The sequence below is a fragment of the Gorilla gorilla genome, chromosome 14 (assembly GCF_029281585.2).
Source record: "Gorilla gorilla gorilla isolate KB3781 chromosome 14, NHGRI_mGorGor1-v2.1_pri, whole genome shotgun sequence".
Taxonomy (NCBI): domain Eukaryota; kingdom Metazoa; phylum Chordata; class Mammalia; order Primates; family Hominidae; genus Gorilla; species Gorilla gorilla.
The window spans coordinates 95,956,397-95,969,981 of NC_073238.2; the positions used below are offsets into that span (position 1 = coordinate 95,956,397).

General features: G+C 35.6%; 2 long non-coding RNA genes across 4 annotated transcripts in view; one reads left to right on the plus strand and one right to left on the minus strand.

The window, feature by feature from the left end:
• LOC134757083 (uncharacterized) overlaps positions 1–9,737 on the minus strand; it is a 53,437-nt gene extending 43,700 nt beyond the window's left edge. The window contains exon 1 of the long non-coding RNA XR_010130686.1: positions 9,602–9,737. This is a non-coding gene — a long non-coding RNA (uncharacterized lncRNA). The remainder of the gene's footprint in view (positions 1–9,601) is intronic.
• A 125-nt stretch (positions 9,738–9,862) lies between these two features.
• LOC129526273 (uncharacterized) overlaps positions 9,863–13,585 on the plus strand; it is a 68,563-nt gene continuing 64,840 nt past the window's right edge. For 2 of the 3 annotated variants that reach the window (XR_010130688.1, XR_010130687.1), the window contains exon 1: positions 9,863–9,946. This is a non-coding gene — a long non-coding RNA (uncharacterized lncRNA). The remainder of the gene's footprint in view (positions 9,947–13,585) is intronic. The other variant, XR_008670908.1, reaches the window with a different exon arrangement.

A 13,585-nucleotide genomic window follows, 5' to 3' on the forward strand; every position in this document is an offset into this window, starting at 1 on the left:
ACTTAAACTTCAGTGACATATAAATGAAATATTATTTAACTGCAAAATCCAAACTGGTCAGAATAGGTCAAAATGAAAAAAAAATCTATATAACCTGAAGGAATTATACAGAATATTCATTTTGATAAAGTAACAGTTTTTTTATAATATACCAAAGCCATTAAATAATTAGGTATGAACCAAATGTGTGCATGATGCATACAGACAATTATAAAATGTTGACGACAGAAATCAAAGAAGTCTTAAATTAATGGAGAGATATACGACATTTATAGACTGGAAGACTCAAAATTGTTAAGATGTAAATCCTCCCCCAGATTGATCTACAGATTAAACAGTCATAATTTAAATCTCAGAATGGATTCTGGTAGAAATTTATAATTTAAACCTAAAATTTACATGAAAAACAAAGGATCTAGACCAATAGTTTTTAATAAATGAACAAGGTGGATACCTCATACTATTATTAAATAGTAAGTGATTTCAAGGATTACTATATAGAGCCACAATAATAAGTATACAATGGTTTTATCCTAAAGATTGACAAATCTGTCAATAAAGCAGAGTCAAAATACTTCCACATATATATGGGCAATTGATTTTTGACAGGAAGGTCAAATGGAGAACGGATGAACTCTAGAAAAACATGGTATATGAACAATTGGATATCCATATGCAATTTCTGAGAGAGAAAGAGACAGAGACAGAGAGAGAATGACCCTTGCTTGACCCATTATGGCCACTGTGTGTGTGTGTGTGTCTGTGTGTGTGTGTGTATAATACATATACAGTAACACAGTGTGCAATGTAGGACTAAATTTAAACAATAAAACTTCTAAGAAAAAAACATAGTAGAAAATGTTTGTTACTTCAGGTAAGGCAAAGATTTTAGGTAAAAATCCCAAAGCAGGACTGATATAAGAAAAATTTATAAGTTGCCCCTCATCAAAATTAAAAAGCAAACCCTTGGAATAGAGGAGTTAAGAAGGATAAATCACATAATGACAGTAGTAAATGCAAACATGAAATTGTTTTGTCTATCTCTAAATAAATAAAACTTTTCATTTATTTTATGACCTTTTTAAAATTCTACTGGTATAGTGCACAATCAATGATATCAGATTATATTTCAATACATTTGGGAACTGGTTATGTTAAGTACAAAGGCTTAGATCATATATTCCACTATCAAAATCAGGGATAAGCAGTAGTTTTCCTAATGATCCAGATAGTAATTATTTTAGGCTTTGATGGCCATAAATTTCTGCTACAATTCAACTGTCGTTGGAGCTCAGAGCAACCATACAAAACAGGTAAACAAATAGACTTATCCAGTGGATCCCTATTAAACTTTATCTATGAAAACAAGTGGCTAGTCCAGCCTCATATTTTGTCAAATACCAATACAAAATCAATCATAGCCATGGAAAATCTTTTTTAGGTTACTGCTAAGTAACATAAAATCATAAAAATGGCTTGCCACTTTGAGTATTGAAGGTTTTTGTAGATACTCTCTGTTTGTTCATGGGTTTCTGTTTGCCAGATTGATTGTTTGCTTTTGTTCTTTACGTATTGCAGTGAAAAGATGCTAAACCACAACTTCAGTTTTACACTCTCGTTCTTCTACTTATTAAATTTGGTTTGAATCACTGAAATTTTCTGAATTTCACTTTCTCCTGCAAGTGTAAAATGTAATAATCATGAGGATTAAAGGAAATTCAAAAATCACTTTGAATCTAAAATCTATTACACATATATAGCATTGCTTTTGCTGCCTCATTCCCTACCCATTCTTCATGGTTGCTTCACTTCCAGGTTTGACTAAACTCTACTAAAGATCCTGACCAATAGCATTACCACGCATCCACCTTTTCTTTGAAGGAAGGACATTCTGCATTGATACAACTGTTATCCAAATGTTAGCATTTGGATAGCATTCTAAATTGCATTCTAAGTAGCATTCTAAATTGATTTCTCTTTTCTAAGTGTTTTCCTTTGGTTGAAGCAATTGTTTCCTCCCATGCTACCAAAGTTGTCTTGCACAAACTCATTATTCAACTGCTGTTAAAATGTGGTGATTTATTACTCCCTGTGCATAGAAACTCCTTTTTGTGGTACATAGGAGAACACTTCGCTTTTCAGCCAAGTGCTCAGTGTAACCCCTACCATTTCGTGCTCCTGGGCACTCCACATGGAGAGGTCTCATCTGGTATATAGTCGTATACCTTGCCTCTACCTCCCTCCTTCTCTTGACACTCTGGAGAAGCAGCCAGGCACAGCTCCTGTAAGTCCAATTGGTTGTGTGTCTCTGTCTACGCTCTGTAGGTGTCACACCAAAGACCAACCTTCTGGCCTCAACAATGATTTTTGAAGCTGCTATGGCCATGTGGATGTTGGTAACAGATGTATATATAAATTATCCTTATTACTATTGTACCCCCCCACACAAGTAAAGATTATTTTTTCTTAAAAAGAAAGTGTATCTTGGCTGTGCACTGTGGCTCAGGCCTGTAATCCCAGCACTTTGGTGGACCATTAGGTGAAGAGATAGAGACTATTCTGGCCAACATGGTGAAACCCCATCTCTACCAAAAATACAAAAAATTAGCTTGGTGTGGTGGCGTGTGCATGTAGTCCCAGCTACTCAGGAGGCTAAGGCAAGAGAATCGCTTGAACCCAGGAGGTGGAGGTTGCAGTGAGCTGAGATTGCGCCACTGCACTCCAGCCTGGCGACAGAGCAAGACTCTGTCTCAAAAAAAAAAAAAAAAAAAAAAAAAAGAAAGAAAAAAAGAAAGAAAGAAAGTGTATTTTAAGGTTTTAAAGATAAAAAAAACTTAAGCTCTTTCTCATCGTACATAGAATCTTGGCACACATTAACTTAAAAATCTTATCTCCTACCACTTTCCCCTTCCCTATTTCATGTTTGTGTGTCCTATATTCTGGTTACTCCAATATACCCCTTATTCTTTAAATAAGCCATGATTATTTATGTTCACTCTGTGCTTTTCCCTATGCCCTTCAGATTTCTTCCTATTTTGATGCTACCTCTTGTGTAAGACTTATTTGTACATGTCCTTGGAGTGAACATTCATATTTTCTCTTCTGTGTAACACTTTGTACTTATCTATAAATGAGGACTTTCTAATATACTCTCAATTTTATAATCTGACGTCCACCACAAATCTATTATCTTCTTAGCTCAGCCCAATGTAGTCTTCTTTTTATCGATATTTTCTAGTTCAAAGCCTGGAATAGAGTAGAAATTCAGGAATATCTGGTAAAAATGAATTAAAATTATGAAAAAGACATGATTTTGTCTCATAGAAAAACACTACTGTAGCATTTTCAGCTTTAGTGTCTTTCCCTACATTTTCTTGATTTATAAGAAATGATTGCTAATAACTTTATAATAACTTTTGGTAACTATATATATTCTATTCTTGATATCACTGGAGCTGTGAATTTAAGCATATTCAAATAGTTCAAGTTATCCATTGCTCACATATTCTTTATTCTCCTTAGAAATTGTGCCTTCTTATTCCTTATATATCTTCCTTGGGTTTTCTTATATGAGTTGACAGTTTAGATAATGACAGAAGGAAAAAGAAAATTGAAAGTTACTGCCTGTTTAGTGCCATCTGCTATTATATTTCCTTTTGCTAGTTGCTCAAGGAGCAGCTTTTTAAAATTTAATTTTGGCAATACTTTTCTATACGTTTTCAGCATCCTTCCCCCTTCCTTTTTTATATGCTGCATATCTCTGATTTGGCTTCTCAAATATATTGCTACATTTTCTACTCTGAAAAAGGTTTAAGATTTCTCTAATGCCAGTCACTTGTCAACTTTGATAGGAATCTAGACCTAGATTGGAAAATGTTTAAGAATTAGTCTATACATACAGGTCAGGGTAATTGAGATGCCTCTGCTTTCTGCATCCTTTCTGTCATCTTGGTTTCCAAAGATTTAAAACACAAAGGCCATTAGAGTAAGTATTACTGGGAACATAATTTTCCTTGAATCCTTTTGTCTTTCCTATCCAGTAACTTAGCTATATTATCAAAAATGCCTCAAATTTCACAGCCCTAAATGAGCACAGTATCCCTGAGAGCACTGAATATCAGCCAAATAATGCCATTTTGCTACTATGGGTTCTATCTCCATTTTTGGATGAGTTAATTTACTAAAAGTAGAAAAATAAAAGCTATATATGCTAAAATATTTATAGCAAAGTATATTTTTATATTTTATGATCTTTTCTAAGACATAAGTTACACACACCAGACACACACACACACAAAATTTGTTTCATTGTACTACATTACATTTCCCCCCATTATTTGCTTGCCTAAATTTGATCTTCTCTAACAGATCTCCACCTGGCCTGCGCCCCTTTCCTCCATTAAAATGGTAAGTTCTAGAAGCCCAAGAGGACTCTTTGTAGAGGAAACTGACATGAGGATAAAAGGGAGTAAAACCAATTCATAGAGAACTTTCAAAACCAATTCAGGAATTTCAAACTTCTTCAGAAAAGAAATGAAAAATTAGTAAGTATTTGTTCAGAGGAAAAGATTTAAGCAAACTTTTGAAGTTGTCGTGAATGTGTAGGAAGAACTGGAAGACAGACTAAAATTAAGGGATGTCAATCAGACAGATGAGGGGTAGCTATATGAGATGAAATAGTATACACATTCTATCTACTGCTATAATAATTTTAACTAGAATGATGATAGGTAAAAGAAAAAGATAAAGAGGCTAAATATGTTTAAATTAATTTGGAAGTTAATTAAATGTGAGAGGAAAGGGGCAAGAAGAGATAAAAGATGCCTCCTAGACAGAAAAAGGGAGCTATATTTTTAGGGTCATTATGTGCCTTATACTGAAATAAAAGAGATTTTCCTAACCCATTTCAAGATCTCCTTTTATTAAAAAAAACTTATTGTAATTCTTGATCTACACAGAAATACTTGTAAGAAAGATAATTAGAATAATATAGGTTTGAACAATGTACAGATAGTGACATAAGATGTCATTTGAAATGGTTAAAATTTTAGTAAATTTAAAGAAAGTTGATTTAAACTTAGCGCTGCTTTTCTTAAAATAAATTATAATGATCGTACAATTATGGGTTACAAAAGTAATACCACTCAAATGTGCATTTTACAATACAGATGATTTAGAAATATTTTAGCTGTCAAGCCTAAAAATACAATGGCATTTTAACAATTTGTATAGTAATAATGTATACACATTGACACAATGCACAGGTCATGAGTAAAGGTTGCTTACTTGTCACACAATCAATATATCTAGATAATCAGCACCCGGGTCAAGAAATAAAATGTTATCAGCATACCAAAATCACTCTTCAGTACTTCTGTCAATAACTAACTTCACTCATTTCTCTAAACGTAATAAAATCCTGTCTTCTATTGCATAGACTTGTTCTGCTTGTTTCTTTGAAATTCATACAGTTGGAACCATTTGTTCTTTATTTATTTTCAATTACATTAAGTTTGTGAATGATCCATGACATTGTATGTAGCTATAAAAATGATTAAAGCTAAAATAATAGAAAAAATAATGAGTTTTAAAACTTACAAACATCAATGAGACAATTTATGGCTATATTTATATGTGTGCATTGGACAAGGGTACATGTGTTTTTATCTTAAGATACACCTTAGTCTGGGCCGGAAATGGTGGCTCAAACCTGCAAATTCCAGCACTTTGGGAGGCTGAGGCAGGAAGATTGCTTGACGCCAGGAGTCTCAGACCAGTCTGGGCAACATGGTGATACTGTTTCTTAAAAAAAATTTAAGTATTAGCTGGGCATGGTGGTGCATGACCCTAGTCCCAGCTCCTCTGGAGGCTGAGATGGGAGGATCTCTTGAGCCCAGGAGTTTGAGATGGCAGTGATCTTTGATCGCGCCCCTGCATGCCAGCCTGGGTGGCAGGGCAAGAAAGTGAGACCCTATCTCTTATAGAAAGGGGGAAAAAAAGGAGAGAGATACACATTAGTCTGAAGTGGATTTTGTTGGGTCTACTTATCTAAGCTGGAAATACATTATGCATAATTTGCTTTCCTGCAGCGTTCTGGATTAGAGTCAGCCACAAGAGACGTGCACGCATTACGATTTGGAAGGCAAAAGTACACCAGCACTTATTTTCTTGTCACATTCAGAATACTGGTGCGAGGCACCAGGCACACTGTGGCTGTTCAAGCATATTGTTGCTGATATTCTGACTCCTTGTGGAAGTAGAGTGGCATCCAGCCTTACAGAGCATCAGCCAGATCTTTTTTTTCACTTTCTCTGATTCATGGGCAGGCAGGTGCGGCTGCTGGAGCAGGGAATGGGCCTGCAGTTTATTTAGCTCCTGTCAGATTCCTAGCTCCAACTGCTCTAATTGCAGGGCTAGGTGTATGTTTAGCTCTATGGAAGGAGGTGCCAGCTTCTCCTGCATATCTCAAACTTCATCAAAAGCTGGCAGCTTGGAGGTAGTGAGACACAGAGGTGAGATCCAGTTCATCAAGGCGAGTTCCAGTTTGTCTTCGCAGTCTTCTAATTCATGTCTGTCTTGCCTTCCCCACTGCTTGGCCTGCTGATTTTAGGCCTGGCCTCAGATGCAGACACCACAGCCATACACACACACTGTATAACCACTTTCCAAAATTACCTGAGGTCAAATCCTTGTAATAAATCTGTTATTCTGCAACACTCTTAGTTAGTGGTCCTGCTTCTTTAATTACTCACTATTCTGGGGCAATTAGTTAATTATCTCAAAACAAAAAATATTTTACACATAGTCACACCGTTAAAATCAACTAAGTATATTAAAATATTTCAGATTGCTTATTTCTGAATGGTAAAATTCTTTATAAGTTTAAAGTGCAAGGAAACATTTATACAGATAAACCAATTAAAATTCAAATGTAAAAATGAAAACTTGTGAACATTTAAATATCATAAATATAAATGCCAGCAACAGATTACAAAAATATTAGGATCTTACTGACAGACCTTAATGTCCTTAGTATGCAAGTTGGATTTGTAAATCAATACAAAATATGAATATCATTTGCTGTACTTATTAGGAAAAGCAAAAATAAGTTAACATTTAATAAATATAATTTCATACGTTAAACTCATTCATTCTAACAAAATTGCAAATTAAAATTTTTTGCCAATCAATTACAAAAAGATTAGGTTAGGAGACAAATGGTTTCTTTGATTGTAGACAAAGTAGTATTAAAGTATATATAGCCATGTGTTGATTAACGGCAGGAACGTGTTCTGAGAAATGTGTCATTAGGTGATTTCATCATTATGCAACATCATGGAGTGTACTTACAGAACCCTAGAGGGTATAACCTACTGCACACCTGGGCTATATGGTATAGCCTATTGCTCTAGGCTATAAACCTATTGTGCTGAAGACTGTGGGCAGTTGTAGCGCAATGGTAAGTATTTGTATACTCAAAACATACCTAAACATAGAAAAGGTACAGTAAAAATACAGTATAGGAGATAAAACATGGTATACCTGTAGAGAGTACTTATTACAAATGGAGCTTGCAAAAACTGGAAGTTGCTCCAGGTGAGTCGGTGAGTGAGTGGTGGGTGAATGTGAAGGCTTAGAACATTATACTGCTGTAGACTTAATAAACACTGCATACTTACACTTCCCTAAATTTATTTTAAAAAATTCATGTTTTCAGTAATGAATTCACCTTAGCTTACTGTAACCTTTTTACCTTGTAATTTTTAATTTTTTAAATCTTTTTGACTCTTTTGTAATAGTTTAAAACATACATTGTACAGCTCTACCAAAATATTTACTTTCTTTGTACCCTTATTCTGTAAGATTTTTTCTATTTTTAATTTTTTTCCTCTTCTTAAATTTTCTTAGTAAAAACTGAAACACAAACACACATGTTTGCCTAGGCCTACACTGAGCCAGGATCATCAATATCACTGTCTTCCATCTCCACATCTTGTCCCACTGAAAAGTCTTCAAGGGTAGTAACACCCATGGAGCTGTCATCTCCTGAGATAACAACGTCTTCTTCTGGAATTCCTTCTGAAGGACCTACCTGAGACTTTTTTACAGTTAACTTTTTATTTAAATAAGTAGAAGATGAACATTCTAAAATAATGATAAAATATGTAGTATAGTAAATACATACATCAATAACAGTCATTTATTATTATTATTATTACTATTGTTATTATTTATTTATTTATTTATTTTTTTGAGACAGAGTCTCCCTCTGTGTCCCAGGCCAGAGTGCAGTGGCGCGATCTCGGATCACTGCAAGCTCCGCCTCCCGGGTTCATGCCATTCTCCTGCCTCAGCCTCCCGAGTAGATGGGACTACAGGCGCCCACCATGACGCCCGGCTAATTTTTTTGTATTTTTAGTAGAAACGGGGTTTCACCGTGTTAGCCAGGATGGTCTCGATCTCCTGACCTCGTGATCCACCCGCCTCGGCCTCCCAAAGTGCTGGGATTACAGGCGTGAGCCACTGCACCCAGCCTATTATTATTATTTACTATACATAATTGTAAATGTGTGATACTTTTACACAACTGACAGCTCATAGTATTGTTTTCACCAGCGTCATCGCAAACACGTGAGTAATGCATTGTGCTGTGACATGACTATGGCAATGAAGTCACTAGGCGACAGGAATATTTCATCTCCATTATAATCTTATGGGACCCCTGTTAGATAAAGGGTCATTCATTGATCAACACGTCCTTATGCTGCCCATGACTGTAGTTGAACTTAACACCAGTTATAGTAAAGAACATGAGCAATAAGTGGCCTCAATAAATTAACACATTCTATTATGTGCAAGCCATAAGTGGGCTCAAAAATTAGCACATATATAACACATCAATGTTACCACTATCAAGAGTGAGAGTTGGAGTATAAGAAGCATCTCAGAATGTCCCTCTATTCCTTCTAATCACTGCATTCTCACTCCGCCCAGGATACCACTCTCCTAACTTCTAACATCATAGGTTAATTTTCTCCTTTGGATAACTTGACATAAATGTAGAAAACCTATTACTGACATAAAAGAAGAATGAAAGAAGATTCTTTACTGGGGAAAGTTGTGAGGGTTCAACAAATCACTGCTAAATTATGGAAGGAAGTTCAATAATTTTTACATTTGTTTAGGCCGAAACTGTCTCCTTCATGATTTGTGGGAAACAATCCTGGCAATTATTGTAGTACATTTAACAATGATTAAGTAGATTTAAATTTCCATTTTCTTACAAGCACTTTTGGTTGTTTCCAAGGGTATTGGAGGCCAACATCCACATGAAATGTGTCCATCTGTTTAAGCATATGTGCCAGGCAGCTAAACTTACAGAACGACCGTCAGGCCCCCTCAGGATATGTATGTAGTTATTTTTCTTTTAAATAAGCAAATCAGACTTCTAGAATATCTTGGTGGTTAATTTTATGTGCCAACTTGACTGTGCTAAGGGATGTCCAGGTAGCCTGTAAAACATTATTTCTGGGTTTGTCTGTGAGGGAATTTCTGGAGGAAATTAGCATTTGAGTTATTAGACTGTATCTGAAAGACCTACCCTCACCAAGGTGGGTGGACATCATCCAAGATTAAATAGCACAAATGGCAGAGGTAGGGCTCATTCTTTCTTTTGCTTCTTGAGCTGGAAGATCCATCTTCTCCTGCCCTTGGACATAAGAGCTCCTGGTTCTTGGGCCTTTGGGCTCAGGGTTTATACTAGCGGCCTCCCATCCCCACCCCCAACCCCTGCTGGTTCTAGAATCTTCAGCCTTGAACTGGGTGTTACATCATTGGCTCCTCTGATTCTCAGGCATTTTAACTCAGACTGAATTACCCCACCAGCTTTCTTGATTTTCCAGCTTGCAGGTGGCAGATAATGAGACTTCTCAGCCTCCATAATCATGTGAGCCAATTTTCATAATAAATCTTTTCATATATGCATATATTTATAAATATGTATTGTATCCCTTAAATAGATAACCTATAGACTATAGATCTCAATTTATGGTTTTATTTCTCTGGAAAACTCTGACTAATACACATATAAAGCCTGGCTCTGGTGTGATTTATTTTTTCTTCAATTTTAACATGAAATTGATTAGGAAGAATGTTACATCAAATAAAACAGTTTTATTATACAATGAAAAAGAAACACTGTACTTTTAAATATCAATTGTAAGACATGCAATTTTAAAATAGTTAAAATAGAAACAAAGGTTAATATTCTTTTCAGCTAGATGAACTAAAAGGAACCTGGTTCACGCTCTTATTTAAAATAAACAAAAAAGGGACAAAATATAAAGCAACAGTTTTTGAAACACAGGGTATGAGGCAATGAAAGACAATGATTTTTGAGAGAAGGGAAACCAATGAGGGGGTCCCTCAATCTGCCAACGCCTACTACTGTGTTGGGGTGTTTTCTGGCCATGGCTCAGTGATGGTAAATTTAGGTAGTCCACATCACAGAAGAGGAGAGATGGAGCTCAGAGTATGAGGCAGCCAAGGCAGCTAGAATTCACAGAACAAAATATTGAAGAGGAGAAAACTGTGCAGATAAAAAACTTTGGAGATATAAGAGGGTTTCTCTTAATTATTTAGCTGAGTAGAGAACAGTGCATGCATTTGAAGAAACTGAGACCAGGGAAAGAACCACCTGAAGGATTAAAGTCAACATGCTTCATGCTCACATAGGGCCAGTAGAGCCTGGTCTTGTCATCCAAACAGGAAATCCTCAAGATTCATGGGGCACTGGGTAGTGTATCAGAAGAACTTGACTTCAGCAGTGAGAATGATTGGCCCTAGGCTGAGCACTACCACCTAACAAATCTTAAAAGAAATAACCAACAAGGTCAAATTGTTTCACATAACTATCTCATAAAAAAGCTGAAGAAAATGTACAGGAATACAGAAGTACTGAGGATCTAAAAAGGTAGATTCACAATGTCTGGCATCCTATACAAAATTATCAGGCATGCAGAGAAGCAGGAAATTATCACCCATAAGAAGAAAAACCATTCATTGTAAACTAACTCAGGACTGACATAGATGTTAGAATAAGACAGGATATTAAAGGTTATTGTAATTATACTCCACAGGTTTAAAAAGTCAAGCACTGACACAAGATATTTTTTAAAAAACTCAAATCATACTTACAGGGAGCAAAATTATAGTATGTGAGATAAATTGTCCTTATTTGCAGACAACATGATTATCTCTGTATAAAATTAAACAGAGTTTACAGAAAAAAAAAGCTGCTAGAAATGAGTTTAGCAAGGATGAGAGATAAAAAAATCAATACATAAAAATCAGTGGTATTTCTATGCACTATTAATGCTACTTGGGAAAAAAGTAGCATTTACAAAAGTATAAAACATGAAACACTTCAGGATAAATACAATAAATAATATTAAAAACCTGCATATTGAAAAATACAGAACAATTTAAGGTACATAAAGAAACATTAATGAATGGAGAGGTAAACCATATTAAAGATTAATGAAAAAACTCATTATTGTTAAGATATCAATTGTCCCCAAATATATCTGTAGATTTAATACAATCACAATCAAAAGCTCAGTAGACATTTTTTTTTGGTGTGGAAATTGACAAACTGAATCTAAAATTCATGTGAAAATTAAAAGGAACTAAAATACCTAAATAACTTGTAAAGGCAGAATAAAGTTTAAGGAGTAACACTACCTGATTTCAAGACTTAATAGAAAGTTAAAACAACCAAGAAAATATTAAGTTATTGGCATAAAGATAGAAAAATATTGTCTGGAAAGAAAAGAACTGCGATAAAAAGAATAAGGATGTGTTATTATAGAATTTTGCAAGGGGAATATCTTCTCTAAAGAAACTAAAATACTAAAAACGAATAGTAGGTTCTGTCTGGACAGCAGTAGACAAAACAGTGATGATCTTGGCCTTATGGAGCTGATAATGTAGTAGAGATAGCACTGCATAGCTCGGGGAGGTGACTATGATTATACATGAAAAACAAAAAAGAGGAAACAAACCCTTTGCACACAATGGTGTATCTTTAATTAAATAAAAACTTGAATAAATAAAAAACGTTTATCAGCTGTCTTTGAGGATGGAAATTTTTGGAAAAGATTAAACTTCCTTTTATTCAAATGGATAGAACAAAACAATGTATTGATTATCTGGTGAACCCTGGGAACTATTTATTCTTTACGTAAATTGTAGTGCTATCATGTATATTGTTGCTGAGTTTAATGACTATCTAGATGAGCAGAGGATTAAATTAAATTTCATTTATTGATCTTATTCATGAGAGGCTCATAGGTCCTACAGCATAGAAATAGTTCATAGAAGGTGAAATTAAAAAAATAAAAGATAGTATTTTGCAGCTGCACAAAGTAGTATTAGTATTTTGCATGCATAAAATGGTTGTATGTATCTTTAAATTAATATTTCATTCTTCAGTGTTTTAGTCAGTTTAGGCTGCTGTAACAAATGTCATAGATTCGGTGGCTTAAACAACAATTTGCTTCTCATAATACTTGGAGCTGGGGAATTAAGTTCAGTTTCTCATGAAGGCCTCTTCCTGGTTTGCAGTGGGACTACATCTGATTTTCTGTATTATCACATTAGAAGGTGGTAGGGAGAGAAAGATCTGGGGTCTTGAATCCCATCCTGGGACCTCACTCTCATGATCTCATCTAAATGTAGTTACCTCCCAAAGGTCACACCTCTGACCACCATCACACTGGGGGGTTAGGCTTCAACATTTGAGTGCTTTTTATTTTTATAAATTTAAGGGGTACAAGTGCAGTTTTTTTGTTTGTTTTTTGTTTTTTGCTTTTTTTTGAGATGGTGTTTTGCTCTTGTTGCCCAGGCTGGAGTGTAGTGACGCAACCTTGGCTCACTGCAACCTCTGCCTCCCTGGTTCAAGCAATTCTCCTGCCTCAGTCTTCCAAGTAGCTGGGATTACAGGCATGCACCACCACACCCAGCTAATTTTGTATTTTTAGTAGAGACGGGGTTTCACCATGTCGATCAGGCTGGTCTTGAACTCCTGACCTCAGCTGATCCACCCACCTTGGCCTCCCAAAGTGCTGGGATTACAGGCATGAGCCACCGCGCCCAGCCCAGTTTTTGTTACATGAACATATGGTGTATTGGTGATGTCTGGGCTTCTATTGTTACCACCAACCAAATAATGTATATGGTACCCATGAAGCAATTTCTCATCCCTCACATCCCCCCGCCCACCTTCCCACACTCTATGTCCATGTTAGCTCCCACCTGTAAGTGAGAACATGCAGTGTTTGACTTTCTGTCTTTGAGTTGTTTCACTGAAGATAATGGCCTCCAGTTCAACATTCAGTCCATAGCAGGTTTCTATAATTGCTAATGATAGTTGCAAATACTCAAAGCTCATTTGTGTTATGTATTGGACCTCCTGTTGCGGTACTATCCCAGTTCCCAACTGTACCTCTTTCTTTCCTCTTTAAGTTGTAACTTTAATGAGTAAAACTTGTGGAAGATTCAATATCTTTTACACAGTAATTAAAAT